We start from the raw sequence: 27696 nt of genomic DNA on the forward strand, positions 1-27696 counted from the left end.
TTCTAATTTCAGTTTCTCAAAGAAAAATTTAAAATCCTCCCTTACCTCCTTATGCTGTAACAATGATACATTCAGTTTCCAATGAGACGGCCTTTTTCCCTCATCCGCCTCTACCATCAGTGTACATTCAATTATTCTATGATCAGAAAAAGGTGCTTTATGCGTTTTAAAATTAGAACAAGTAAAATCCTTGGATATAAACAAATAATCTATTCTCGAGGAACAACCTCTTCCTTCCCAAGTAATTTCATACTCCTTCTTCTGCCCGTCCAACCACCAAGCATCTTTTAGGTTAAAAGAAGATAAAATACCCTTGAGACAAGAAACCGAACCATCTTTTACATTATTTAGTTGACAATTAAAATCTCCCCCTAAAATTACTGGAACTACACCTGGGATAAAAAGCTGCAAAATTTCAAACAAATGTAACCTTAAAACTTTTTCTGTATTGGCATAAATATTAAAACATCTATATTTCTTCCCATTCCTTTCTACATCCACTCTTAGAATCCTACCAGGGTATATTTCTTCGTAGTTGGTAATCTCCCATTCCCTGGAACATATAAAACCAACCCCATCACTTCTGAATTCATTCCCGCCTGAAAAACATAAATTACCCTTCCATATACCCCGTAAAAAATCATAATTTAACTTCTTTGACAAATTACATTCTTGAAGAAATACAAAATCAAAATTTTCATTATTAAAATAGTCATAAATCACAGTTCTTTTATATAAGTCATTGAAACCCTGAACATTCAGGGAAGCCGCCCTGATCATCTTTTAGTGACTGGCACCGGGCTATCTCCCCCGCCCTCATCGGATTGCAAAGCACTTTCATCGATACTCAGCCCTTCCGACTCTGATGTACTGGAAATGTCAAAATCCTTTTCACAAGCAAATACTTTTACTACACATGGCCCTACACCACGCTCTTTATCATCTACACTTCTTTTCAAAATTTTTGATGAATCCATCCTTTCCTGACCACAGGGTATACTCTGAGATAAAAACTCCCTAGGGGAAGGCCCTATTACAGGCAGGCTTTGACTTTTCACTACCACCACCTTTCCCCCTGCGCCTCCCTTTTTTACTTCACCCCCTTGTTCTTTTATATTACTCTCTTTGCTTGGTGGAGGGACTTTCTGCATTAATTGTCCCACACCCACCAGCACAGACTTCAATTCTTCAATCCTCCATTCTTCATTCTTCTTTTCTTCTTTCTTCTTTTCTTCTTTCTTCTGCTCTTCCTTCTCCCGACCTTCTTTCTTCTGCTCTTCTCTGTTCTTATCTTCTTCTAACTCCTTCTCCTTCTTCCTTTCTTCCATCTTTCTTTTCTCATCCTCCTCCGACCTCCTCCCTCTCTCTTCTTTCTTTCTCTTCTCTTCTTCCGGTGTTTTCTTCTTCTTTACTTTTCTCACCTCCTCCATTTCCTGCTCATCAGTTCTCTTTTCACTTGCTTCCTCACCATCCTCGGCTTCATTCTGCCGATGTTCTGATGAAGTATCCATCTCCTCCTCGCCTCCTTTCTTCTTATTTGGACATGCATCCTCCTGATGAGCTGAACCGGGACACCTACAACACTTTTTGCACACAATATCCAAATGTCCATATTTACGGCACCCATAACAGTAATTAGGCATACCCGAAAAAAACAGATATCCACGGCTACGATTAACATAGACATTTGGTGGTGGTCTAAGTACCCCACCTTCTTCTTCTGGGTCCTTCTTGAAGGCTACCAGAAAAACCCTTTTTCCGTTCCACACTCCGAACCTAGTTTCCCCACGTTTTCTTGGGATAACTTTCTCACAATATGCACTTAGATAGTTTATTACTTCACTATCAGTAACAAATGGACTGAACAAATGTATTGTTAGCAGTTTCATGGAGAACTGAAAGGAGGGAATCACTCTCACTCCAACAAAAAGCTCGTTCTCCCTATTAACTTCATAGAGAGTATAGGCTCTTTCACACTGAGAGTTCCCCATTAAAGTTAAATCATATATCCCTCTCGAAAAAAAGGATTGAAAACAAAAAAGTTCCTCCTTTTCAATCTTCAGAAATTTACAAATCTCTCTGAAGATAAACTCGGAATCCTTTTCCTGCCGATAACCAGGAGCCACCAACAAACGGAGTGTATCCTTCAAAGGATAATCCTCTGAAAAATAGTCATTGGAATTGTTCTCCCGATTTTCCCTCCTACCTCCAAATGGCCTCTTCGATTCCATATTCTTTTCCTCCTTCTTTTTCCACAGATGATCAGGAAAAAAAACGACACAGCAGATCGCAGCTCCACCCGGATTTCAATCCTCTTCGTCCTACCGACCTCCACACCACGAAAAAGAACCGTCCTCCAGGAAGAAAAGGCAAATCTAGACTTTGCTCCACACCCAATAGCAGCAGCTGGACCAAGATCCAGAAGGCCGAGTGCAAAGATCCACCTAGATCACCTTGGCCAAATGACGCAACCCACTACAGATCGCAGCCAAAAGGCCGAGAAGCGATAACCAGAATTGGTTTCAAACTACGGAGCCACCCAAGGATCCTGAAAAGTCCATTTGTGGAGATGAGCTCCTGGACTCCCGTTAAGAAGACATGTTGTCAACCTCTAGATCCCTTACATGCCTGCACTTTTCGGCTTGCTGCTGCTGCAATCCACGCGTTTTAGATCTGCATAACTCCACCTCTTTAAACACAGCACCTTCACCCCCTGCTGTTCCCACCCGCCTCAACACCGTTGGAAGGGAGGAGAACCAATTAAGGCGGGGGGTGGGGTGGAACGAGCAGCTGTCTACCCTTAGCAGGAGGGCTCCTGATTACATACCTCTCCTGCTGCTGCTGCTGCTGGCTGTCCAGCAGCAGACTGAAGGTGGCTGCTGCTGTGCACAGGTATATAAAGGCTCAGAGCCTATTATGACACGCGCAGCCAGCGTTCCATTGCCACATTCCATCTACTGCAGGCAGGATACCTGGCTGGCTGAATGTCGCTGAGAAGCTCACAGAGACCGCCATAAGCAACAGTTTAACAGAATGCCACAGACTAATCAACCAAACTTTTTGGGTTGGGTTCTCTTTTATAGTCTGCAGGCATTAAATGAAAGAAGTCAGTGTTCCAGCAGAAGGAGACAACGTTTCAGAAAAGGCATTGTAGCAAACCAAAAAAGAAATTTTAAGCGCAGCAGAGTAACCAGCGCACATACCTGTTAGCTCAGGTGAGTTTAAAAGGCTGCTGTTGATAACAAGGGCATTTGCTAAATAGATGGTGTGTGTGCAACAATATACTGAAAGGTCAATTATATTGTGCAGCTTATCTCACCACCTGTAGTTATTTAGGTGAAAGCTCCAAAATGCTTGCCTAATATGTCTGTTTATCCAAAAGGAAGTAAAAAGGGAGAGCTAGAAAGATAGCATTGCATCACATTACATGGCAATGCAATGCACAGTTGCTGAAGTTGAACCAAAATGAGCTTGTAATCTGGCTTCTGCAACTTTGAACATGAAAAATCCAATGAGGAGAAGAAAAGCAAAGCCAAAGAGTCCATCCCAAAATCCGACAAACAAGCAAAATGAACAAAAAACATTGAATTCAATTCTTTCTGATTTTAGAAACTGCATTAAAGAAGGGGTGCACCGGTCCTGGAGATACTGCAATACCAGGTCAATGCGTGGAGTGGACAGAGCAAGCTCTTTTTCCATCTCCCTGTTCTAAAAATCCATTTAATATATGGTCCCCAGATAGGGGACGTATCAGATATTAAACTGATAAGAACAGATACTACACTTGATCTTAGCCAAAAGGCCGAGAAGCGATAACCAGAATTGGTTTCAAACTACGGAGCCACCCAAGGATCCTGAAAAGTCCATTTGTGGAGATGAGCTCCTGGACTCCCGTTAAGAAGACATGTTGTCAACCTCTAGATCCCTTACATGCCTGCACTTTTCGGCTTGCTGCTGCTGCAATCCACGCGTTTTAGATCTGCATAACTCCACCTCTTTAAACACAGCACCTTCACCCCCTGCTGTTCCCACCCGCCTCAACACCGTTGGAAGGGAGGAGAACCAATTAAGGCGGGGGGTGGGGTGGAACGAGCAGCTGTCTACCCTTAGCAGGAGGGCTCCTGATTACATACCTCTCCTGCTGCTGCTGCTGCTGGCTGTCCAGCAGCAGACTGAAGGTGGCTGCTGCTGTGCACAGGTATATAAAGGCTCAGAGCCTATTATGACACGCGCAGCCAGCGTTCCATTGCCACATTCCATCTACTGCAGGCAGGATACCTGGCTGTCTGAATGTCGCTGAGAAGCTCACAGAGACCGCCATAAGCAACAGTTTAACAGAATGCCACAGACTAATCAACCAAACTTTTTGGGTTGGGTTCTCTTTTATAGTCTGCAGGCATTAAATGAAAGAAGTCAGTGTTCCAGCAGAAGGAGACAACGTTTCAGAAAAGGCATTGTAGCAAACCAAAAAAGAAATTTTAAGCGCAGCAGAGTAACCAGCGCACATACCTGTTAGCTCAGGTGAGTTTAAAAGGCTGCTGTTGATAACAAGGGCATTTGCTAAATAGATGGTGTGTGTGCAACAATATACTGAAAGGTCAATTATATTGTGCAGCTTATCTCACCACCTGTAGTTATTTAGGTGAAAGCTCCAAAATGCTTGCCTAATATGTCTGTTTATCCAAAAGGAAGTAAAAAGGGAGAGCTAGAAAGATAGCATTGCATCACATTACATGGCAATGCAATGCACAGTTGCTGAAGTTGAACCAAAATGAGCTTGTAATCTGGCTTCTGCAACTTTGAACATGAAAAATCCAATGAGGAGAAGAAAAGCAAAGCCAAAGAGTCCATCCCAAAATCCGACAAACAAGCAAAATGAACAAAAAACATTGAATTCAATTCTTTCTGATTTTAGAAACTGCATTAAAGAAGGGGTGCACCGGTCCTGGAGATACTGCAATACCAGGTCAATGCGTGGAGTGGACAGAGCAAGCTCTTTTTCCATCTCCCTGTTCTAAAAATCCATTTAATATATGGTCCCCAGATAGGGGACGTATCAGATATTAAACTGATAAGAACAGATACTACACTTGATCTTAGCCAAAAGGCCGAGAAGCGATAACCAGAATTGGTTTCAAACTACGGAGCCACCCAAGGATCCTGAAAAGTCCATTTGTGGAGATGAGCTCCTGGACTCCCGTTAAGAAGACATGTTGTCAACCTCTAGATCCCTTACATGCCTGCACTTTTCGGCTTGCTGCTGCTGCAATCCACGCGTTTTAGATCTGCATAACTCCACCTCTTTAAACACAGCACCTTCACCCCCTGCTGTTCCCACCCGCCTCAACACCGTTGGAAGGGAGGAGAACCAATTAAGGCGGGGGGTGGGGTGGAACGAGCAGCTGTCTACCCTTAGCAGGAGGGCTCCTGATTACATACCTCTCCTGCTGCTGCTGCTGCTGGCTGTCCAGCAGCAGACTGAAGGTGGCTGCTGCTGTGCACAGGTATATAAAGGCTCAGAGCCTATTATGACACGCGCAGCCAGCGTTCCATTGCCACATTCCATCTACTGCAGGCAGGATACCTGGCTGGCTGAATGTCGCTGAGAAGCTCACAGAGACCGCCATAAGCAACAGTTTAACAGAATGCCACAGACTAATCAACCAAACTTTTTGGGTTGGGTTCTCTTTTATAGTCTGCAGGCATTAAATGAAAGAAGTCAGTGTTCCAGCAGAAGGAGACAACGTTTCAGAAAAGGCATTGTAGCAAACCAAAAAAGAAATTTTAAGCGCAGCAGAGTAACCAGCGCACATACCTGTTAGCTCAGGTGAGTTTAAAAGGCTGCTGTTGATAACAAGGGCATTTGCTAAATAGATGGTGTGTGTGCAACAATATACTGAAAGGTCAATTATATTGTGCAGCTTATCTCACCACCTGTAGTTATTTAGGTGAAAGCTCCAAAATGCTTGCCTAATATGTCTGTTTATCCAAAAGGAAGTAAAAAGGGAGAGCTAGAAAGATAGCATTGCATCACATTACATGGCAATGCAATGCACAGTTGCTGAAGTTGAACCAAAATGAGCTTGTAATCTGGCTTCTGCAACTTTGAACATGAAAAATCCAATGAGGAGAAGAAAAGCAAAGCCAAAGAGTCCATCCCAAAATCCGACAAACAAGCAAAATGAACAAAAAACATTGAATTCAATTCTTTCTGATTTTAGAAACTGCATTAAAGAAGGGGTGCACCGGTCCTGGAGATACTGCAATACCAGGTCAATGCGTGGAGTGGACAGAGCAAGCTCTTTTTCCATCTCCCTGTTCTAAAAATCCATTTAATATATGGTCCCCAGATAGGGGACGTATCAGATATTAAACTGATAAGAACAGATCAGGTTTCAACATATTTTATTAAGTGCGTAAAAGATGGTTTACAATCAAAAACAACAACACAAACAGTACATTATTAAAACACAGAATTCCACCCATAAAAACCCCATATACGATTGGCATCCCTTCTCCCAATACATTTGACATCCCTCAAGTAATAAATATACATCTGGCTAAAAGCAATTTTAAGACAATCCTTCACAGAAATAGCGTCACGTTTAAAAAGTAAAATATTGCGTGCCTTCCAAAGGGCGTCTTTAAAACAGTTAATCATACACCAACATATACAATACTGTTGAGGGGTCGGACATTTAAAAAGGCCATATAAAACATATTCATGGTTAAAATCTCTTAAACCGCAAGTCCATTTTAAAAGAATCCCAACTTTGTGCCAAAGTTCCTGTGCAAATGGGCAATTCCACATAAGGTGCAAGGTGGTTTCGTCATAAACACATGAGTCTCTGGGGCATTTTGCTCTGGCCACCAGGCCTCTCCTGTGTTGAAACTCTCTGGTGGGGAGGCACTGGTGGACCACCATCCATGCGATGTCCTTATGTCCATTTGCTAAGAATTTCCCGAAGACATTCTTCCAAACTTGCTTCGATCTCTCTTCTGAGAAATTTACTATGGGGGTCACATCTTCATTCCTCCTCAGAAAAGATAAAAGCTTCTTGCGGTCTTTAAAAATGTCCATATTAAAATCACCAAGGCTATAAAATCGAACAGTCTTTTCTAAGATTGCTTGGTGTTTGGGGGGGCATAGTAAAACAGGGGAATTCAACAACAACTTAAACCATCTTTTAAAAATCATCCCACAAGTATATTTTAAAAAATAACTTAGCGCACTATTACCATTAAAATGTTTGAAACAAAAGCAGAAATAATTTAAATACAAATAAATATGTAAGTCGGGGACATCCCTTCCGCCGTTCATTTTATTCTTCCTCATTATTTCTCGCCTTAATTTTTCCATTTTGGAGTTCCATAAAAACATAAAGATCATCCTAGTCATTTTTTTAATTAAAACATCAGAGGGGGGGTACACCATAGCTATATACAGTATGAGGGGTAACAACACTGATTTTATAATTAAAATTTTCCCCTCCATTGTTAGGGACCTCAAACCCCAAAATGATATTTTCTTTGACATTTTTTCTATGACATTCTCCCAGCTTTGAGTTCCCACATTCTCCTCGTTAAAAACAACTCCAAGAATTTTTACATTGTCTCGTTTTATAGTGAGCTGCGGGAGTTGGGCGGTGTCCCAGGATCCCAAAGTCAGACATTCAGATTTATTTAAATTAAGTTTAAACCCGGATGCCTGGGAAAAAAATTCAATGCGCAACACCGCCCTCCGGAGGGAAGCAGGGTCCACGCACACAACCGTCACGTCATCCATGTAGCCAAAGACTCTCACATCACTGCCACCTCCGCCAGGAACAGGAACCCCTCTAATCACTTTGTCTTTCCTTATTGCGCTCAGCAGGGGCTCCATGGCGCAGATGAACAGGATGGGCGACAAGGGGCATCCCTGCTTCACTCCGGACTCAAGGGGAACTCCATCTGTTAAAAAGCCATTAAGAGAAATTTGACTAAAACAATTTTTATATAAAATCTTAATACAATTTAAAAGCATATTAGGGATACCCATTCTTTTTAAAACTCTAAAAAGAAATCTATGAGAGACTCTATCGAAAGCTTTTTCAAAATCTAGGGCTAAAAGAGCTACATTTTGACCCCGGTCTCTGGAATACCAAATTACATCCCTTAATACGTTTAAAACCTCTGAAATACTTCTGCCTGGTACACTACAAACCTGCTCAGACTGGATTAGTTTGGCAATGACATTCCTGAGCCGGTTTGCAACCACCTTAGCAAGTACCTTGTAATCAACGTTTAGGAGAGTTATGGGTCTCCAATTCGCTAGAGCACTGCGATCACCTTTTTTATATATCAAAGACACCACTCCTCTCCTCCACGAAAATGGCAACTGTTCACAAATAAAAACTTCTTTAAAAAGCATAAAAAGGTCCTCTTTTAAAATGTCCCAAAAAGTAAGATAAAACTCTACAGGTAGTCCATCACACCCAGGTGCTTTGCCCTTAGAGAAACTTTTAAAAACATAAAATAATTCCTCTAAAACAATATCGCGTTCTAAAAACTCCTGGTCTGTAAAATTTAACTTAAAATCGAGATCATTAAGAGCATCAGATAAAAAGGACTCATCTATACACTTTTTACTAAAAAGATGCTTATAAAAGTTAAAAGTAGCATTCAACATTCCCTGCATAGATGTTTCACCCTCTAGATTTGTGATCACTTCTCTTTTATCCATGACTTTTTTGAAGAAGAAGCGAGAGCACTTCTCCCCCTCCTCCAAGTGCTGCACTCTAGAGTTAAAAATAATCTCTTTCCCCTTTGTGTCTATGCAGTTCTGGATTTCAGTTTTTAGGCTAGCAATATCATCTCCCACCTCCACCCCTAGCTCTTTGAATTTAAAAAGTGTTTGTAGTTTGGTATTAAGATCACTAAAACATCTTTTTTTCTCTCTAGCTTTACGTCTCCCTGCTTTTATAAAAAACATTCTGACTTTTTTTTTCAAATTTTCCCACCAGGTTACCATAGGGGCATCAGAAGGTTTTTGTCGCCGCCAGGCTTGATAGGCTTTACCAAAGTCTTGTCGAATCAGAGGGTCCTCCAGCAGGTAAGTACTTAGATGCCAGAGGCCCCTGTTGACCTTCTGTTCATCCCGGTATTCTAGGTGCACCTCCAAGCCCTTATGGTCAGAAAATATATTTGATGTTAAAACACATTTTACAGGGTTAAAATCATCTGATAGGAAAATAAAATCGATCCTGGAGGACACCCCTCTTCCGGACCACGTATAACCAGGGTCCGTCGGCAGGAGTGACCTCCACGCATCGCATAATTTAAAATCAGTTATAAAATCTTTCAATAGATGACATGACTTATCCAATTTGCGTAAAGGGTCACCCCCCGCTCGTTGTTCACTAGCACAAAGACAATTAAAATCACCCCCTACGATCAGGGGAGATGACCCAGTACAGTACAATGGCAATATCCCAAATAAATTAATTCTCTCTTGCTTATCAGGGGGAGCATAAATATTCATTACACGTAGGGTAAAACCATTAAATTTAAAATGCACTAAAACCACTCTGCCTGGTACTATTTCTGTGACAGCATTTACAGTAATATTTCTCCCACGACAGAGGAAGCCCACCCCCGCTGACTTGTTGTCATTGGAGCCAGACCAGATGGAGGGCCCCAGTCTCCAATCTGTCTTGATGTCATTATAATTTAGTGCATGTTGTATCCCGCATTCCTGTAATAAACATATGTCAAAGTCAGTGGTTTCTAAGTACTTAAATAGAGCAGCCCTACGAACTGGGCTCTTTAATGACCTCACATTCAGTGAGACAAGTCTTAATGTCGGCATTCATAGGTCAGGGTGGTGGATCTTCCATGAGGACACCTGACTCAAAGCCCTGTATGTCAAATTGCTCCAGGACATCCGGGCTAGAGGACCCAAACGACTCGATATTCTGTGAGTCGGCGGTTGCCCCCTCGTAGGTCACGGTTCCCAGCCACATTCCAGGAGACGCTGGGGCTTCGACATTCCGTCTCTTTTTCGGGGCAGACTCCACTAGGTCACTGGTGCAGTCCTCCTCTTCCTCCACCTCCTCCAGGGGGAGAGACTGGTCCATCAGGATAAGATCACCAACACCGATTCCCTGATGTTCGCCACCTAGAAGCAAAGCCCCCTCATCTGGCTGGCTAATCGCCCTGGAAGATCCTGAGGCCATCGCTGCGTGGTCCCCTGTAGCCAACCGCACAGGGGCACTACCCTCCAGCCCAACGGGATCGGTATCGGGAACCATCGACACGGAGGGTACCCTCCCAGAAGGAGGACCCCTCCGCTCCGGTCCATGCGAGGAACGCCCATCGTTAAGGGACTTCGATGCAGGGGCCACCCCAGAGGGGCCTCCGGCTCCCTGCTCCATCCCAGCCTTCTCGCCCTTCGAACCGCCCTCCGACGCCGGCCCGCCAGTGAAGACCGGCGGGCGCATCGGCTCAGCTGCAGAAGATGCAGCTTCTGCGTAGGTCCTGGTCCTGGTCCTGTTGGGGCATCCTCGGAACATGTGCCCCGCCTCACCACAAAGATTGCATTTCCTCCCAGCGGGACAGTCCTTCATTAAATGTCAGTAACAGCTGCAATTATTGCAGCGGTCTACTTTCCTGCCCGTGCAGGACGTTTGGGTATGACCCATTTGTCCACAGTTCCTGCAACATACCGGCATTCCAGGGTAAAATAAGTAGCCTCTGCTCTTACCGATCACAAATGTTGAGGGAGGGTGTAGCATTCCTCCCACTCCGCTTGGGTCCCTCTTTAGACGGGCCATGTACCTCCTCTTGCCGCACCAGAAGCCTACCGCGTTCTTCACAGTGCCCAGGTATCTCAGATCGTCACAATAACGGATAAGGTAGGTCGAGATGTCTGCAGCTTCCACAAAGGGGTTCGGGAAATGCACCACGATAGGGATCTCGTCATAGGCATACAAGAGACAAAAGGTTAGTCCATCCAATTCATCCAAGTAGTTTTTCTCATTTACCTTTTGTACGAGTTGGTGACAGCATCCCTGGCTCTTGAAGGTGATGGTGTAAGTCCCCTTGTACTCATTGTCCTGGAAGCAGAATATGTCTTCCCGCCGAAACTCCAGAACTCCAAGCAGAATCCTATGGCAGATGTAATCCAAATTCTTCTCCGTCCTCGATCCTGCTCCAACTTCAATCCTCACGGTGTTCCGCATCCGGGCATCACCCGATGAATATGTGAGCGTTGCCGGCATCCTTCACTCAGGAACGTACCGACTCTTCTCTCTGAAAGGCGCAAGCCTTCATGGGATCCCTTCCCGTTGCTCCCGGACTAATCCTTCCTCCCAATAGCAGCAGGGGGGTTAAGTCCCTCCGAAAAGGAACGATCCCCCCAGGCCGAGAGAAAGGGTACCAAGAGCACCTCACAGGCAAGACCACACAGGTAAACCTGATAGATCGTGCCAAAAGGCTGAGAAGCGATAACCAGAATTGGTTTCAAACTACGGAGCCACCCAAGGATCCTGAAAAGTCCATTTGTGGAGATGAGCTCCTGGACTCCCGTTAAGAAGACATGTTGTCAACCTCTAGATCCCTTACATGCCTGCACTTTTCGGCTTGCTGCTGCTGCAATCCACGCGTTTTAGATCTGCATAACTCCACCTCTTTAAACACAGCACCTTCACCCCCTGCTGTTCCCACCCGCCTCAACACCGTTGGAAGGGAGGAGAACCAATTAAGGCGGGGGGTGGGGTGGAACGAGCAGCTGTCTACCCTTAGCAGGAGGGCTCCTGATTACATACCTCTCCTGCTGCTGCTGCTGCTGGCTGTCCAGCAGCAGACTGAAGGTGGCTGCTGCTGTGCACAGGTATATAAAGGCTCAGAGCCTATTATGACACGCGCAGCCAGCGTTCCATTGCCACATTCCATCTACTGCAGGCAGGATACCTGGCTGGCTGAATGTCGCTGAGAAGCTCACAGAGACCGCCATAAGCAACAGTTTAACAGAATGCCACAGACTAATCAACCAAACTTTTTGGGTTGGGTTCTCTTTTATAGTCTGCAGGCATTAAATGAAAGAAGTCAGTGTTCCAGCAGAAGGAGACAACGTTTCAGAAAAGGCATTGTAGCAAACCAAAAAAGAAATTTTAAGCGCAGCAGAGTAACCAGCGCACATACCTGTTAGCTCAGGTGAGTTTAAAAGGCTGCTGTTGATAACAAGGGCATTTGCTAAATAGATGGTGTGTGTGCAACAATATACTGAAAGGTCAATTATATTGTGCAGCTTATCTCACCACCTGTAGTTATTTAGGTGAAAGCTCCAAAATGCTTGCCTAATATGTCTGTTTATCCAAAAGGAAGTAAAAAGGGAGAGCTAGAAAGATAGCATTGCATCACATTACATGGCAATGCAATGCACAGTTGCTGAAGTTGAACCAAAATGAGCTTGTAATCTGGCTTCTGCAACTTTGAACATGAAAAATCCAATGAGGAGAAGAAAAGCAAAGCCAAAGAGTCCATCCCAAAATCCGACAAACAAGCAAAATGAACAAAAAACATTGAATTCAATTCTTTCTGATTTTAGAAACTGCATTAAAGAAGGGGTGCACCGGTCCTGGAGATACTGCAATACCAGGTCAATGCGTGGAGTGGACAGAGCAAGCTCTTTTTCCATCTCCCTGTTCTAAAAATCCATTTAATATATGGTCCCCAGATAGGGGACGTATCAGATATTAAACTGATAAGAACAGATACTACACTTGATCTTAGCCAAAAGGCCGAGAAGCGATAACCAGAATTGGTTTCAAACTACGGAGCCACCCAAGGATCCTGAAAAGTCCATTTGTGGAGATGAGCTCCTGGACTCCCGTTAAGAAGACATGTTGTCAACCTCTAGATCCCTTACATGCCTGCACTTTTCGGCTTGCTGCTGCTGCAATCCACGCGTTTTAGATCTGCATAACTCCACCTCTTTAAACACAGCACCTTCACCCCCTGCTGTTCCCACCCGCCTCAACACCGTTGGAAGGGAGGAGAACCAATTAAGGCGGGGGGTGGGGTGGAACGAGCAGCTGTCTACCCTTAGCAGGAGGGCTCCTGATTACATACCTCTCCTGCTGCTGCTGCTGCTGGCTGTCCAGCAGCAGACTGAAGGTGGCTGCTGCTGTGCACAGGTATATAAAGGCTCAGAGCCTATTATGACACGCGCAGCCAGCGTTCCATTGCCACATTCCATCTACTGCAGGCAGGATACCTGGCTGGCTGAATGTCGCTGAGAAGCTCACAGAGACCGCCATAAGCAACAGTTTAACAGAATGCCACAGACTAATCAACCAAACTTTTTGGGTTGGGTTCTCTTTTATAGTCTGCAGGCATTAAATGAAAGAAGTCAGTGTTCCAGCAGAAGGAGACAACGTTTCAGAAAAGGCATTGTAGCAAACCAAAAAAGAAATTTTAAGCGCAGCAGAGTAACCAGCGCACATACCTGTTAGCTCAGGTGAGTTTAAAAGGCTGCTGTTGATAACAAGGGCATTTGCTAAATAGATGGTGTGTGTGCAACAATATACTGAAAGGTCAATTATATTGTGCAGCTTATCTCACCACCTGTAGTTATTTAGGTGAAAGCTCCAAAATGCTTGCCTAATATGTCTGTTTATCCAAAAGGAAGTAAAAAGGGAGAGCTAGAAAGATAGCATTGCATCACATTACATGGCAATGCAATGCACAGTTGCTGAAGTTGAACCAAAATGAGCTTGTAATCTGGCTTCTGCAACTTTGAACATGAAAAATCCAATGAGGAGAAGAAAAGCAAAGCCAAAGAGTCCATCCCAAAATCCGACAAACAAGCAAAATGAACAAAAAACATTGAATTCAATTCTTTCTGATTTTAGAAACTGCATTAAAGAAGGGGTGCACCGGTCCTGGAGATACTGCAATACCAGGTCAATGCGTGGAGTGGACAGAGCAAGCTCTTTTTCCATCTCCCTGTTCTAAAAATCCATTTAATATATGGTCCCCAGATAGGGGACGTATCAGATATTAAACTGATAAGAACAGATACTACACTTGATCTTAGCCAAAAGGCCGAGAAGCGATAACCAGAATTGGTTTCAAACTACGGAGCCACCCAAGGATCCTGAAAAGTCCATTTGTGGAGATGAGCTCCTGGACTCCCGTTAAGAAGACATGTTGTCAACCTCTAGATCCCTTACATGCCTGCACTTTTCGGCTTGCTGCTGCTGCAATCCACGCGTTTTAGATCTGCATAACTCCACCTCTTTAAACACAGCACCTTCACCCCCTGCTGTTCCCACCCGCCTCAACACCGTTGGAAGGGAGGAGAACCAATTAAGGCGGGGGGTGGGGTGGAACGAGCAGCTGTCTACCCTTAGCAGGAGGGCTCCTGATTACATACCTCTCCTGCTGCTGCTGCTGCTGGCTGTCCAGCAGCAGACTGAAGGTGGCTGCTGCTGTGCACAGGTATATAAAGGCTCAGAGCCTATTATGACACGCGCAGCCAGCGTTCCATTGCCACATTCCATCTACTGCAGGCAGGATACCTGGCTGGCTGAATGTCGCTGAGAAGCTCACAGAGACCGCCATAAGCAACAGTTTAACAGAATGCCACAGACTAATCAACCAAACTTTTTGGGTTGGGTTCTCTTTTATAGTCTGCAGGCATTAAATGAAAGAAGTCAGTGTTCCAGCAGAAGGAGACAACGTTTCAGAAAAGGCATTGTAGCAAACCAAAAAAGAAATTTTAAGCGCAGCAGAGTAACCAGCGCACATACCTGTTAGCTCAGGTGAGTTTAAAAGGCTGCTGTTGATAACAAGGGCATTTGCTAAATAGATGGTGTGTGTGCAACAATATACTGAAAGGTCAATTATATTGTGCAGCTTATCTCACCACCTGTAGTTATTTAGGTGAAAGCTCCAAAATGCTTGCCTAATATGTCTGTTTATCCAAAAGGAAGTAAAAAGGGAGAGCTAGAAAGATAGCATTGCATCACATTACATGGCAATGCAATGCACAGTTGCTGAAGTTGAACCAAAATGAGCTTGTAATCTGGCTTCTGCAACTTTGAACATGAAAAATCCAATGAGGAGAAGAAAAGCAAAGCCAAAGAGTCCATCCCAAAATCCGACAAACAAGCAAAATGAACAAAAAACATTGAATTCAATTCTTTCTGATTTTAGAAACTGCATTAAAGAAGGGGTGCACCGGTCCTGGAGATACTGCAATACCAGGTCAATGCGTGGAGTGGACAGAGCAAGCTCTTTTTCCATCTCCCTGTTCTAAAAATCCATTTAATATATGGTCCCCAGATAGGGGACGTATCAGATATTAAACTGATAAGAACAGATACTACACTTGATCTTAGCCAAAAGGCCGAGAAGCGATAACCAGAATTGGTTTCAAACTACGGAGCCACCCAAGGATCCTGAAAAGTCCATTTGTGGAGATGAGCTCCTGGACTCCCGTTAAGAAGACATGTTGTCAACCTCTAGATCCCTTACATGCCTGCACTTTTCGGCTTGCTGCTGCTGCAATCCACGCGTTTTAGATCTGCATAACTCCACCTCTTTAAACACAGCACCTTCACCCCCTGCTGTTCCCACCCGCCTCAACACCGTTGGAAGGGAGGAGAACCAATTAAGGCGGGGGGTGGGGTGGAACGAGCAGCTGTCTACCCTTAGCAGGAGGGCTCCTGATTACATACCTCTCCTGCTGCTGCTGCTGCTGGCTGTCCAGCAGCAGACTGAAGGTGGCTGCTGCTGTGCACAGGTATATAAAGGCTCAGAGCCTATTATGACACGCGCAGCCAGCGTTCCATTGCCACATTCCATCTACTGCAGGCAGGATACCTGGCTGGCTGAATGTCGCTGAGAAGCTCACAGAGACCGCCATAAGCAACAGTTTAACAGAATGCCACAGACTAATCAACCAAACTTTTTGGGTTGGGTTCTCTTTTATAGTCTGCAGGCATTAAATGAAAGAAGTCAGTGTTCCAGCAGAAGGAGACAACGTTTCAGAAAAGGCATTGTAGCAAACCAAAAAAGAAATTTTAAGCGCAGCAGAGTAACCAGCGCACATACCTGTTAGCTCAGGTGAGTTTAAAAGGCTGCTGTTGATAACAAGGGCATTTGCTAAATAGATGGTGTGTGTGCAACAATATACTGAAAGGTCAATTATATTGTGCAGCTTATCTCACCACCTGTAGTTATTTAGGTGAAAGCTCCAAAATGCTTGCCTAATATGTCTGTTTATCCAAAAGGAAGTAAAAAGGGAGAGCTAGAAAGATAGCATTGCATCACATTACATGGCAATGCAATGCACAGTTGCTGAAGTTGAACCAAAATGAGCTTGTAATCTGGCTTCTGCAACTTTGAACATGAAAAATCCAATGAGGAGAAGAAAAGCAAAGCCAAAGAGTCCATCCCAAAATCCGACAAACAAGCAAAATGAACAAAAAACATTGAATTCAATTCTTTCTGATTTTAGAAACTGCATTAAAGAAGGGGTGCACCGGTCCTGGAGATACTGCAATACCAGGTCAATGCGTGGAGTGGACAGAGCAAGCTCTTTTTCCATCTCCCTGTTCTAAAAATCCATTTAATATATGGTCCCCAGATAGGGGACGTATCAGATATTAAACTGATAAGAACAGATACTACACTTGATCTTAGCCAAAAGGCCGAGAAGCGATAACCAGAATTGGTTTCAAACTACGGAGCCACCCAAGGATCCTGAAAAGTCCATTTGTGGAGATGAGCTCCTGGACTCCCGTTAAGAAGACATGTTGTCAACCTCTAGATCCCTTACATGCCTGCACTTTTCGGCTTGCTGCTGCTGCAATCCACGCGTTTTAGATCTGCATAACTCCACCTCTTTAAACACAGCACCTTCACCCCCTGCTGTTCCCACCCGCCTCAACACCGTTGGAAGGGAGGAGAACCAATTAAGGCGGGGGGTGGGGTGGAACGAGCAGCTGTCTACCCTTAGCAGGAGGGCTCCTGATTACATACCTCTCCTGCTGCTGCTGCTGCTGGCTGTCCAGCAGCAGACTGAAGGTGGCTGCTGCTGTGCACAGGTATATAAAGGCTCAGAGCCTATTATGACACGCGCAGCCAGCGTTCCATTGCCACATTCCATCTACTGCAGGCAGGATACCTGGCTGGCTGAATGTCGCTGAGAAGCTCACAGAGACCGCCATAAGCAACAGTTTAACAGAATGCCACAGACTAATCAACCAAACTTTTTGGGTTGGGTTCTCTTTTATAGTCTGCAGGCATTAAATGAAAGAAGTCAGTGTTCCAGCAGAAGGAGACAACGTTTCAGAAAAGGCATTGTAGCAAACCAAAAAAGAAATTTTAAGCGCAGCAGAGTAACCAGCGCACATACCTGTTAGCTCAGGTGAGTTTAAAAGGCTGCTGTTGATAACAAGGGCATTTGCTAAATAGATGGTGTGTGTGCAACAATATACTGAAAGGTCAATTATATTGTGCAGCTTATCTCACCACCTGTAGTTATTTAGGTGAAAGCTCCAAAATGCTTGCCTAATATGTCTGTTTATCCAAAAGGAAGTAAAAAGGGAGAGCTAGAAAGATAGCATTGCATCACATTACATGGCAATGCAATGCACAGTTGCTGAAGTTGAACCAAAATGAGCTTGTAATCTGGCTTCTGCAACTTTGAACATGAAAAATCCAATGAGGAGAAGAAAAGCAAAGCCAAAGAGTCCATCCCAAAATCCGACAAACAAGCAAAATGAACAAAAAACATTGAATTCAATTCTTTCTGATTTTAGAAACTGCATTAAAGAAGGGGTGCACCGGTCCTGGAGATACTGCAATACCAGGTCAATGCGTGGAGTGGACAGAGCAAGCTCTTTTTCCATCTCCCTGTTCTAAAAATCCATTTAATATATGGTCCCCAGATAGGGGACGTATCAGATATTAAACTGATAAGAACAGATTTTTTTTTTTTTTTTTAAAACCTATTCAGGTTAAAATTAAAGTCCACTCCACAGTCCTCTTCTCCCCAAAGGGAGACAAGACGTGGACTCCAACTTAAATCATCATCAGGTTTTGGTACTTTTAATGTCAGAAAAAAAAATTACAAAAATACAACAATACTTACAAAGAAAGAAATGTTTCAGAACCTGAATGGATACCAAAAAAATAAAAATTAAATTATAACTGTATTAACAACAGTAATAACATCAAGTAAAATACTTGTAACCATTATCAAAAGCATGAACCCCAACCCAACTCAGAACCTTAAGGGACAAATCTTCAACCCTTGATGCTGAAAAAACTTGTTTCGATACACCATCTGGTATTCTATATTTCACACAAAAAACATTTTTATCTCTTATTAGTTCTTTCCTAACATTCTCTATAAGATAGTCCAAACGTTTCTCATCATACAACTTACGGTACAACCGGTTAAAATATTCTGCATTCTTTATAAACATAGGTTGTTGAAAAACAACTATATTTTCTTCCATTGCCACCTCCACTTCCTGTTCCTTTCTCTTTTCTTGCTTTTTAACCTTACCACGGCCAGTTCCCTGACTTACACCTCCCATTTCACTCTCTACCCTATCCCCCCAATCTACTCTTGTTTTCTCCATCTCCCTCTGCACTCCTACAGGTTTGCTTTCTTTTCCCTTTACCACCAACACCTTTTCTACACTTTCCTCCTTTCTCTCTACCAAAACCTTTTTAACCACTACCTCCTTCTCTTTATTTCTTTTCCTCTTTGGGCAATTCTTAAAAACATGCGTATCTTCCTGACACAAGTTGCACTTCCTCCGATCTTTACAATCCTTTGACTCATGATCACCTTTTTTGCAAAAACCACATACACCACCCGAACAATTTTCCTTTCCATGCCCGTATTGACGACAAACTCGACAAAAAGTGGGTATACCACTGAAAAAAATATCACCATTTATATTACCCAACTTAAACCTAGCTGGGGGAAGCAACACAGTCCCCTGCTCATCTTCTTTGAAACGGACCAAAAATTTCCACTTCGAAGTCCAAAAACCAAATTCATTATAAATCTTCCCTTTTGGTGTTACTGACAAACAAAAAAACTCCAAAAATGTAAGAACATCCTCTTCGTCCACCAATGGAGAGTACATTTTAACAATGATCCATTTATCTCTAACGGGGAAGTGTGGCATTACACTTATCCCCTCCATTCTTTTATCCTGGCTTGCAGTCATTTTCCTTAGATATCCTTCAAAAAAAACTTTGTCAACAAAAACTATATCATAAACACCCCTCCTGGGGTAGTCCATTATCGCCAACACTTCTTCTGTCTTCAAACCAAAAAGATCCACAAGAACTTAACTCATCACATACCTAAAATCCTTTTGATCTCGAAAGTTCTCCTGAACAACCAAACGAATAGAATTCTGCACCTTAGCGAATTCAGGCACATGATCTTCCTCTCCTTCATGTGATGCTGCAGACATCTTCTTCACAAACAGGTTCTCCTCTTCTCAATAGAAACCTTCAACACCGAAGTGCCAGGTAGATGATCGCCTCCCGTTGCCCGGGGACTAATCCGACTCCCTAATAGCAGCAGGGAGGTGAAGCCCTGCTGAAAAACAGAGCGATCCCCCCAGGCCAAGGAGCCGGGTACCCCGAGCACCTCTCAGCCAAGACCAAGGCAGCAGCCGCTAGATCACTGCACTTGATCTTAGCCAAAAGGCCGAGAAGCGATAACCAGAATTGGTTTCAAACTACGGAGCCACCCAAGGATCCTGAAAAGTCCATTTGTGGAGATGAGCTCCTGGACTCCCGTTAAGAAGACATGTTGTCAACCTCTAGATCCCTTACATGCCTGCACTTTTCGGCTTGCTGCTGCTGCAATCCACGCGTTTTAGATCTGCATAACTCCACCTCTTTAAACACAGCACCTTCACCCCCTGCTGTTCCCACCCGCCTCAACACCGTTGGAAGGGAGGAGAACCAATTAAGGCGGGGGGTGGGGTGGAACGAGCAGCTGTCTACCCTTAGCAGGAGGGCTCCTGATTACATACCTCTCCTGCTGCTGCTGCTGCTGGCTGTCCAGCAGCAGACTGAAGGTGGCTGCTGCTGTGCACAGGTATATAAAGGCTCAGAGCCTATTATGACACGCGCAGCCAGCGTTCCATTGCCACATTCCATCTACTGCAGGCAGGATACCTGGCTGGCTGAATGTCGCTGAGAAGCTCACAGAGACCGCCATAAGCAACAGTTTAACAGAATGCCACAGACTAATCAACCAAACTTTTTGGGTTGGGTTCTCTTTTATAGTCTGCAGGCATTAAATGAAAGAAGTCAGTGTTCCAGCAGAAGGAGACAACGTTTCAGAAAAGGCATTGTAGCAAACCAAAAAAGAAATTTTAAGCGCAGCAGAGTAACCAGCGCACATACCTGTTAGCTCAGGTGAGTTTAAAAGGCTGCTGTTGATAACAAGGGCATTTGCTAAATAGATGGTGTGTGTGCAACAATATACTGAAAGGTCAATTATATTGTGCAGCTTATCTCACCACCTGTAGTTATTTAGGTGAAAGCTCCAAAATGCTTGCCTAATATGTCTGTTTATCCAAAAGGAAGTAAAAAGGGAGAGCTAGAAAGATAGCATTGCATCACATTACATGGCAATGCAATGCACAGTTGCTGAAGTTGAACCAAAATGAGCTTGTAATCTGGCTTCTGCAACTTTGAACATGAAAAATCCAATGAGGAGAAGAAAAGCAAAGCCAAAGAGTCCATCCCAAAATCCGACAAACAAGCAAAATGAACAAAAAACATTGAATTCAATTCTTTCTGATTTTAGAAACTGCATTAAAGAAGGGGTGCACCGGTCCTGGAGATACTGCAATACCAGGTCAATGCGTGGAGTGGACAGAGCAAGCTCTTTTTCCATCTCCCTGTTCTAAAAATCCATTTAATATATGGTCCCCAGATAGGGGACGTATCAGATATTAAACTGATAAGAACAGATACTACACTTGATCTTAGCCAAAAGGCCGAGAAGCGATAACCAGAATTGGTTTCAAACTACGGAGCCACCCAAGGATCCTGAAAAGTCCATTTGTGGAGATGAGCTCCTGGACTCCCGTTAAGAAGACATGTTGTCAACCTCTAGATCCCTTACATGCCTGCACTTTTCGGCTTGCTGCTGCTGCAATCCACGCGTTTTAGATCTGCATAACTCCACCTCTTTAAACACAGCACCTTCACCCCCTGCTGTTCCCACCCGCCTCAACACCGTTGGAAGGGAGGAGAACCAATTAAGGCGGGGGGTGGGGTGGAACGAGCAGCTGTCTACCCTTAGCAGGAGGGCTCCTGATTACATACCTCTCCTGCTGCTGCTGCTGCTGGCTGTCCAGCAGCAGACTGAAGGTGGCTGCTGCTGTGCACAGGTATATAAAGGCTCAGAGCCTATTATGACACGCGCAGCCAGCGTTCCATTGCCACATTCCATCTACTGCAGGCAGGATACCTGGCTGGCTGAATGTCGCTGAGAAGCTCACAGAGACCGCCATAAGCAACAGTTTAACAGAATGCCACAGACTAATCAACCAAACTTTTTGGGTTGGGTTCTCTTTTATAGTCTGCAGGCATTAAATGAAAGAAGTCAGTGTTCCAGCAGAAGGAGACAACGTTTCAGAAAAGGCATTGTAGCAAACCAAAAAAGAAATTTTAAGCGCAGCAGAGTAACCAGCGCACATACCTGTTAGCTCAGGTGAGTTTAAAAGGCTGCTGTTGATAACAAGGGCATTTGCTAAATAGATGGTGTGTGTGCAACAATATACTGAAAGGTCAATTATATTGTGCAGCTTATCTCACCACCTGTAGTTATTTAGGTGAAAGCTCCAAAATGCTTGCCTAATATGTCTGTTTATCCAAAAGGAAGTAAAAAGGGAGAGCTAGAAAGATAGCATTGCATCACATTACATGGCAATGCAATGCACAGTTGCTGAAGTTGAACCAAAATGAGCTTGTAATCTGGCTTCTGCAACTTTGAACATGAAAAATCCAATGAGGAGAAGAAAAGCAAAGCCAAAGAGTCCATCCCAAAATCCGACAAACAAGCAAAATGAACAAAAAACATTGAATTCAATTCTTTCTGATTTTAGAAACTGCATTAAAGAAGGGGTGCACCGGTCCTGGAGATACTGCAATACCAGGTCAATGCGTGGAGTGGACAGAGCAAGCTCTTTTTCCATCTCCCTGTTCTAAAAATCCATTTAATATATGGTCCCCAGATAGGGGACGTATCAGATATTAAACTGATAAGAACAGATACTACACTTGATCTTAGCCAAAAGGCCGAGAAGCGATAACCAGAATTGGTTTCAAACTACGGAGCCACCCAAGGATCCTGAAAAGTCCATTTGTGGAGATGAGCTCCTGGACTCCCGTTAAGAAGACATGTTGTCAACCTCTAGATCCCTTACATGCCTGCACTTTTCGGCTTGCTGCTGCTGCAATCCACGCGTTTTAGATCTGCATAACTCCACCTCTTTAAACACAGCACCTTCACCCCCTGCTGTTCCCACCCGCCTCAACACCGTTGGAAGGGAGGAGAACCAATTAAGGCGGGGGGTGGGGTGGAACGAGCAGCTGTCTACCCTTAGCAGGAGGGCTCCTGATTACATACCTCTCCTGCTGCTGCTGCTGCTGGCTGTCCAGCAGCAGACTGAAGGTGGCTGCTGCTGTGCACAGGTATATAAAGGCTCAGAGCCTATTATGACACGCGCAGCCAGCGTTCCATTGCCACATTCCATCTACTGCAGGCAGGATACCTGGCTGGCTGAATGTCGCTGAGAAGCTCACAGAGACCGCCATAAGCAACAGTTTAACAGAATGCCACAGACTAATCAACCAAACTTTTTGGGTTGGGTTCTCTTTTATAGTCTGCAGGCATTAAATGAAAGAAGTCAGTGTTCCAGCAGAAGGAGACAACGTTTCAGAAAAGGCATTGTAGCAAACCAAAAAAGAAATTTTAAGCGCAGCAGAGTAACCAGCGCACATACCTGTTAGCTCAGGTGAGTTTAAAAGGCTGCTGTTGATAACAAGGGCATTTGCTAAATAGATGGTGTGTGTGCAACAATATACTGAAAGGTCAATTATATTGTGCAGCTTATCTCACCACCTGTAGTTATTTAGGTGAAAGCTCCAAAATGCTTGCCTAATATGTCTGTTTATCCAAAAGGAAGTAAAAAGGGAGAGCTAGAAAGATAGCATTGCATCACATTACATGGCAATGCAATGCACAGTTGCTGAAGTTGAACCAAAATGAGCTTGTAATCTGGCTTCTGCAACTTTGAACATGAAAAATCCAATGAGGAGAAGAAAAGCAAAGCCAAAGAGTCCATCCCAAAATCCGACAAACAAGCAAAATGAACAAAAAACATTGAATTCAATTCTTTCTGATTTTAGAAACTACATTAAAGAAGGGGTGCACCGGTCCTGGAGATACTGCAATACCAGGTCAATGCGTGGAGTGGACAGAGCAAGCTCTTTTTCCATCTCCCTGTTCTAAAAATCCATTTAATATATGGTCCCCAGATAGGGGACGTATCAGATATTAAACTGATAAGAACAGATACTACACTTGATCTTAGCCAAAAGGCCGAGAAGCGATAACCAGAATTGGTTTCAAACTACGGAGCCACCCAAGGATCCTGAAAAGTCCATTTGTGGAGATGAGCTCCTGGACTCCCGTTAAGAAGACATGTTGTCAACCTCTAGATCCCTTACATGCCTGCACTTTTCGGCTTGCTGCTGCTGCAATCCACGCGTTTTAGATCTGCATAACTCCACCTCTTTAAACACAGCACCTTCACCCCCTGCTGTTCCCACCCGCCTCAACACCGTTGGAAGGGAGGAGAACCAATTAAGGCGGGGGGTGGGGTGGAACGAGCAGCTGTCTACCCTTAGCAGGAGGGCTCCTGATTACATACCTCTCCTGCTGCTGCTGCTGCTGGCTGTCCAGCAGCAGACTGAAGGTGGCTGCTGCTGTGCACAGGTATATAAAGGCTCAGAGCCTATTATGACACGCGCAGCCAGCGTTCCATTGCCACATTCCATCTACTGCAGGCAGGATACCTGGCTGGCTGAATGTCGCTGAGAAGCTCACAGAGACCGCCATAAGCAACAGTTTAACAGAATGCCACAGACTAATCAACCAAACTTTTTGGGTTGGGTTCTCTTTTATAGTCTGCAGGCATTAAATGAAAGAAGTCAGTGTTCCAGCAGAAGGAGACAACGTTTCAGAAAAGGCATTGTAGCAAACCAAAAAAGAAATTTTAAGCGCAGCAGAGTAACCAGCGCACATACCTGTTAGCTCAGGTGAGTTTAAAAGGCTGCTGTTGATAACAAGGGCATTTGCTAAATAGATGGTGTGTGTGCAACAATATACTGAAAGGTCAATTATATTGTGCAGCTTATCTCACCACCTGTAGTTATTTAGGTGAAAGCTCCAAAATGCTTGCCTAATATGTCTGTTTATCCAAAAGGAAGTAAAAAGGGAGAGCTAGAAAGATAGCATTGCATCACATTACATGGCAATGCAATGCACAGTTGCTGAAGTTGAACCAAAATGAGCTTGTAATCTGGCTTCTGCAACTTTGAACATGAAAAATCCAATGAGGAGAAGAAAAGCAAAGCCAAAGAGTCCATCCCAAAATCCGACAAACAAGCAAAATGAACAAAAAACATTGAATTCAATTCTTTCTGATTTTAGAAACTGCATTAAAGAAGGGATGCACCGGTCCTGGAGATACTGCAATACCAGGTCAATGCGTGGAGTGGACAGAGCAAGCTCTTTTTCCATCTCCCTGTTCTAAAAATCCATTTAATATATGGTCCCCAGATAGGGGACGTATCAGATATTAAACTGATAAGAACAGATTTTTTTTCTTTTTTTTTTTCTTTTCATCGAAAGCCCGAATTCGTGTACAAAACCCGAGTGCGCTTAAAAAAGTGACAAGTGCCACAAAAAAAGTGCACTAGGATGCTGGTCTTCTTGAAACCCTCTCCAAAAGGAGAAGGGTCCCCCAAACCATTCCCCGTCCCTCCGAGCCAAAAGGCCACAGCGAGGAACAGGGACAAAAAGCCACCTCCAGCCGAAGCCAGAGGCGACCCAATCATACCCCCAGCACCTGCCCGAGTTCTCACCCGAGCAAGGCACTGGGAGCCAAAGACTGTGCTCCCCTCCCGGAAGAGGGGAGCCAACAACGCTCTCCTCCCGAAAGAGGAGAGCCAGGGGGGTTCAGGGGGGAGCGGAACCTGATGGCCACACACTCCCCCCCTAGACCTGCCAAGAGAGGAACCCGTAAGGGAACCGCATCCCGACAAAATCCTAGTAGGACGTGACACACGTGAATAAGTGGACACACAGTGACAAAGAAATTAAATAAATAGTGAAGGTTTCACAGTATAATACTGCCCGGACCTTCAACCGGGAATTGAAAAATTCCCCATCCTAAGGCCAGAAGGCCCGGAATAAGGGTGTGTGCGAAGAAAGAAAATTTGAAGTGCTTGTGCAAATGTGCCATAAACTCAAGTGGGGTTCCCAATCCCAGTGAGTTAAGGCACCCCAGGGTCACCACTCCTGGGGCACTTCACACTTCGGGCTTTCGATCTTCCCCGGCCCAATGGCGTCGATCCTGGGGGGCCATGCTTTCCACCAGATGACTATATTAGCCACCTGGCGTACTAACAAGCGCCTAAACCCCAGTGTGCATAATGTATCAATCTACTAGGGCGGCCAACATCCAAAACCGCCTTTTCGAAAGATACTACACTTGATCTTAGCCAAAAGGCCGAGAAGCGATAACCAGAATTGGTTTCAAACTACGGAGCCACCCAAGGATCCTGAAAAGTCCATTTGTGGAGATGAGCTCCTGGACTCCCGTTAAGAAGACATGTTGTCAACCTCTAGATCCCTTACATGCCTGCACTTTTCGGCTTGCTGCTGCTGCAATCCACGCGTTTTAGATCTGCATAACTCCACCTCTTTAAACACAGCACCTTCACCCCCTGCTGTTCCCACCCGCCTCAACACCGTTGGAAGGGAGGAGAACCAATTAAGGCGGGGGGTGGGGTGGAACGAGCAGCTGTCTACCCTTAGCAGGAGGGCTCCTGATTACATACCTCTCCTGCTGCTGCTGCTGCTGGCTGTCCAGCAGCAGACTGAAGGTGGCTGCTGCTGTGCACAGGTATATAAAGGCTCAGAGCCTATTATGACACGCGCAGCCAGCGTTCCATTGCCACATTCCATCTACTGCAGGCAGGATACCTGGCTGGCTGAATGTCGCTGAGAAGCTCACAGAGACCGCCATAAGCAACAGTTTAACAGAATGCCACAGACTAATCAACCAAACTTTTTGGGTTGGGTTCTCTTTTATAGTCTGCAGGCATTAAATGAAAGAAGTCAGTGTTCCAGCAGAAGGAGACAACGTTTCAGAAAAGGCATTGTAGCAAACCAAAAAAGAAATTTTAAGCGCAGCAGAGTAACCAGCGCACATACCTGTTAGCTCAGGTGAGTTTAAAAGGCTGCTGTTGATAACACGGGCATTTGCTAAATAGATGGTGTGTGTGCAACAATATACTGAAAGGTCAATTATATTGTGCAGCTTATCTCACCACCTGTAGTTATTTAGGTGAAAGCTCCAAAATGCTTGCCTAATATGTCTGTTTATCCAAAAGGAAGTAAAAAGGGAGAGCTAGAAAGATAGCATTGCATCACATTACATGGCAATGCAATGCACAGTTGCTGAAGTTGAACCAAAATGAGCTTGTAATCTGGCTTCTGCAACTTTGAACATGAAAAATCCAATGAGGAGAAGAAAAGCAAAGCCAAAGAGTCCATCCCAAAATCCGACAAACAAGCAAAATGAACAAAAAACATTGAATTCAATTCTTTCTGATTTTAGAAACTGCATTAAAGAAGGGGTGCACCGGTCCTGGAGATACTGCAATACCAGGTCAATGCGTGGAGTGGACAGAGCAAGCTCTTTTTCCATCTCCCTGTTCTAAAAATCCATTTAATATATGGTCCCCAGATAGGGGACGTATCAGATATTAAACTGATAAGAACAGATACTACACTTGATCTTAGCCAAAAGGCCGAGAAGCGATAACCAGAATTGGTTTCAAACTACGGAGCCACCCAAGGATCCTGAAAAGTCCATTTGTGGAGATGAGCTCCTGGACTCCCGTTAAGAAGACATGTTGTCAACCTCTAGATCCCTTACATGCCTGCACTTTTCGGCTTGCTGCTGCTGCAATCCACGCGTTTTAGATCTGCATAACTCCACCTCTTTAAACACAGCACCTTCACCCCCTGCTGTTCCCACCCGCCTCAACACCGTTGGAAGGGAGGAGAACCAATTAAGGCGGGGGGTGGGGTGGAACGAGCAGCTGTCTACCCTTAGCAGGAGGGCTCCTGATTACATACCTCTCCTGCTGCTGCTGCTGCTGGCTGTCCAGCAGCAGACTGAAGGTGGCTGCTGCTGTGCACAGGTATATAAAGGCTCAGAGCCTATTATGACACGCGCAGCCAGCGTTCCATTGCCACATTCCATCTACTGCAGGCAGGATACCTGGCTGGCTGAATGTCGCTGAGAAGCTCACAGAGACCGCCATAAGCAACAGTTTAACAGAATGCCACAGACT

The 27696-nt window shown here is 44.5% G+C and overlaps 12 non-coding genes and 2 pseudogenes across 12 annotated transcripts; all 14 read right to left on the reverse strand.

The window, feature by feature from the left end:
* Positions 1-3623: 3623 nt before the first annotated feature.
* Positions 3624-3814, reverse strand: LOC141178835 (U2 spliceosomal RNA). Its single transcript, XR_012254906.1, has one exon. It is a non-coding gene; the product is annotated as a U2 spliceosomal RNA (small nuclear RNA).
* A 1115-nt stretch (positions 3815-4929) lies between these two features.
* Positions 4930-5120, reverse strand: LOC141178836 (U2 spliceosomal RNA). Its single transcript, XR_012254907.1, has one exon. It is a non-coding gene; the product is annotated as a U2 spliceosomal RNA (small nuclear RNA).
* A 1115-nt stretch (positions 5121-6235) lies between these two features.
* Positions 6236-6425, reverse strand: LOC141179802 (U2 spliceosomal RNA). Its single transcript, XR_012255768.1, has one exon. It is a non-coding gene; the product is annotated as a U2 spliceosomal RNA (small nuclear RNA).
* A 6175-nt stretch (positions 6426-12600) lies between these two features.
* LOC141178837 (U2 spliceosomal RNA) lies at positions 12601-12791 on the reverse strand. The gene has a single exon (XR_012254908.1). It is a non-coding gene; the product is annotated as a U2 spliceosomal RNA (small nuclear RNA).
* A 1115-nt stretch (positions 12792-13906) lies between these two features.
* LOC141178838 (U2 spliceosomal RNA) lies at positions 13907-14097 on the reverse strand. Its single transcript, XR_012254909.1, has one exon. It is a non-coding gene; the product is annotated as a U2 spliceosomal RNA (small nuclear RNA).
* A 1115-nt stretch (positions 14098-15212) lies between these two features.
* Positions 15213-15403, reverse strand: LOC141178840 (U2 spliceosomal RNA). The gene has a single exon (XR_012254910.1). It is a non-coding gene; the product is annotated as a U2 spliceosomal RNA (small nuclear RNA).
* Positions 15404-16518: 1115 nt separating this feature from the next.
* LOC141178841 (U2 spliceosomal RNA) lies at positions 16519-16709 on the reverse strand. Its single transcript, XR_012254911.1, has one exon. It is a non-coding gene; the product is annotated as a U2 spliceosomal RNA (small nuclear RNA).
* A 1115-nt stretch (positions 16710-17824) lies between these two features.
* LOC141179730 (U2 spliceosomal RNA) lies at positions 17825-18003 on the reverse strand (annotated as a pseudogene).
* Positions 18004-20856: 2853 nt separating this feature from the next.
* Positions 20857-21047, reverse strand: LOC141178842 (U2 spliceosomal RNA). The gene has a single exon (XR_012254912.1). It is a non-coding gene; the product is annotated as a U2 spliceosomal RNA (small nuclear RNA).
* Positions 21048-22162: 1115 nt separating this feature from the next.
* On the reverse strand, positions 22163-22353 carry LOC141178843 (U2 spliceosomal RNA). Its single transcript, XR_012254913.1, has one exon. It is a non-coding gene; the product is annotated as a U2 spliceosomal RNA (small nuclear RNA).
* A 1115-nt stretch (positions 22354-23468) lies between these two features.
* Positions 23469-23659, reverse strand: LOC141178845 (U2 spliceosomal RNA). Its single transcript, XR_012254915.1, has one exon. It is a non-coding gene; the product is annotated as a U2 spliceosomal RNA (small nuclear RNA).
* A 1115-nt stretch (positions 23660-24774) lies between these two features.
* LOC141179952 (U2 spliceosomal RNA) lies at positions 24775-24965 on the reverse strand. The gene has a single exon (XR_012255872.1). It is a non-coding gene; the product is annotated as a U2 spliceosomal RNA (small nuclear RNA).
* Positions 24966-25761: 796 nt separating this feature from the next.
* Positions 25762-25853, reverse strand: LOC141180094 (U2 spliceosomal RNA; annotated as a pseudogene).
* A 1115-nt stretch (positions 25854-26968) lies between these two features.
* On the reverse strand, positions 26969-27159 carry LOC141178846 (U2 spliceosomal RNA). Its single transcript, XR_012254916.1, has one exon. It is a non-coding gene; the product is annotated as a U2 spliceosomal RNA (small nuclear RNA).
* Between the last annotated feature and the right edge of the window lie 537 nt (positions 27160-27696).

This window comes from Phyllobates terribilis, unplaced genomic scaffold (assembly GCF_046119375.1).
Source record: "Phyllobates terribilis strain yellow unplaced genomic scaffold, ASM4611937v1 Scaffold_30__1_contigs__length_15301838, whole genome shotgun sequence".
In the NCBI taxonomy this organism is placed as follows: Eukaryota; Metazoa; Chordata; class Amphibia; order Anura; family Dendrobatidae; genus Phyllobates; species Phyllobates terribilis.